General features: G+C 29.6%; 1 protein-coding gene across 2 annotated transcripts in view; it reads left to right on the top strand.

Moving 5' to 3' along the window:
- Positions 1-2158, top strand: part of LOC117177553 (alpha-tubulin N-acetyltransferase-like) — a 62432-nt gene that overhangs the window by 49182 nt on the left and 11092 nt on the right. The window lies entirely within an intron of this gene.

The following is a 2158-nucleotide window of genomic DNA, read 5'->3' as shown; positions in this document are numbered from 1 at the left end:
GAAATTTGCAATTCGAATTTAAAATATTTAAATCGTGGATTTAATTTTAAAACCAACTGAATAATTACGATGTCTAGAAATTTTGTATTCGAAGAGCACTTAAAAGCTTTAATTTTTTCTTGAATCACTTCTTAAATTAAACTCAGATTGAAAAAAGGTGACCGAAAAGGCACAAAATTTGCATTAAAATTTGAACTGACGATCGGCACACCTCGATGATATTATATTTATACAATAAAATTCAATTGGATAAATGTAATTTTATTTTAATATTGAATAGAAAGGTGTTCTTACATACTTAAACATAAAAAAAGTTTAAAATTCAAAACTAAATTATATAAATACCTTGAAGTGTGTTTGAATCTTTTGAATACTGTGGTGTCAGTTCAAGACCTACATCTACAGTCTCATCGTTACTTTGTGCATTCGTTATTATCCCTGATTTGTCATTATTTAAACTTTCAAATCCTGTTACGCATTTTAATATCCTTTTATTATTTGTTACTCATTAAATTATTTTAAAATAAATTTAATTAACAATATAATATAAAATTTACACAGTTCGTTCAGCAGCCATTTAGATAGTAAAAAACTCACAAACCTAGTGATCTCCGATGTATATCCTCGATAGCTTCTGTTATTAAATTTGTATTTTCCACTTCACCAGAATTTTCATTTCCTTCAGAAGAGTGAGAAGAAGAAATGAATTCAGATTCATTTTTGAAAAAAGTTGTTAGTTTTGGAAGCTTCTTTTCGAAATCTTCTCAGATTTTGATTTTTTTTCTCTTCGAAGCACCACTTTCACACTTTCTCGACATATTTCTATTTAAAAAAGCTTTTAAAAATCACTGTGCGTTTGTTACTTTGACATAAGCTCTCACCTCGGCATTTGTAAATATATAATCTCAATATTCAGAGTGTTGATGTTAGCGGTAGGCGCTTCTCGGTATGCCGCGGTCACTATTATGACAACTGTGATATATCTCTTATATCGGTATAAACATTATGGTGATAAGAAGCATGCAGTAAAAGAGAAAAATCATTCGTAATATTTATCATTCTAGATCTTTAGGTTCAGCATAAGTAGAGTAAAAGAATATTACCAGTATTAGAGAAATAAAACAATAAATTTGTATATTAAGATAAAATTTTTTTTTAAGTTGAGGAAGCATTTGGGAGCCCCTTCAAAAGCGGAGCCCCGGGCTACATTCCCTACAGCCCCCCCCCCCCCTTAATCCGGCCATGTCTGAACCTCAAAATTTTTTGAACGTTCGAACTTTTTTTATACATAAAATATCAGTCTCAAACTTTAAAAAATGCAAGACCCGAAAGAAAACTACGTTTAAGTACAAAGCTTAATAATAAAAGATGTAAAAAAATATATTTCAGCAATCAATTCCAACGGCATCAGCCGGTAACGTTGTACACGAAAATACGAAACCTGGCGGCCACTAGACGAGGCTCTAGAGGGTTCGTATTTTTGTGTACATCGTTACCGGCTGATGCCGTTGGAATTGATTGTTGAAATATATTTTTTTACATCTTTTATTATTAAGCTATGTACTTAAACGTAGTTTTCTTTCGGCTCTTGCATTTCTCAAAGTTTGAGACCGATATTTTATGTATAAAAAAAGTTCGAACGTTCAAAAAATGTTGAGGTTCAGAAGAAAGATGAAATAATTTTCAGTGAAGTTCCTACCAAAATGCAGTACCTAAACGTACTTTATTGTACTCTAATACATTTCCCAAAGTTACAGCTCGGTATTTTATTTACAAAAAAATTTCTTAGGTTCAAAAAAATATTCAGTGAACTGATAAAGTGAGGTCGGTAATATAGGTATTTAGCTGTGTCACATGCCCTTAAATCACAAAAGTTCTTCTGAAAAATCGAAATGTTAATTTAAAAACACGTGTTTTTGTATATTAATTTGTCGGTAAAATTTTTTGTATAATTTTAATTTTTAAATTCAAACAATAATTTTGAACTCTTTAAATATTCCACAAAAATTTATTTGATAAAATATTTTATTATCGTATTTCATAAATCATAAATATTGATTAAGGGCATGTGACACAGCTAAATACCTATATTACCGACCTCACTTTTTCAGTTCACTGAATGTTTTTTTAAACCTAAGAACTTTTTTTATAAATAAAA

The sequence above is a fragment of the Belonocnema kinseyi genome, chromosome 7 (assembly GCF_010883055.1).
Source record: "Belonocnema kinseyi isolate 2016_QV_RU_SX_M_011 chromosome 7, B_treatae_v1, whole genome shotgun sequence".
NCBI lineage: Eukaryota > Metazoa > Arthropoda > Insecta > Hymenoptera > Cynipidae > Belonocnema > Belonocnema kinseyi.
This window is presented reverse-complemented; position numbering and strand designations above follow the sequence as displayed.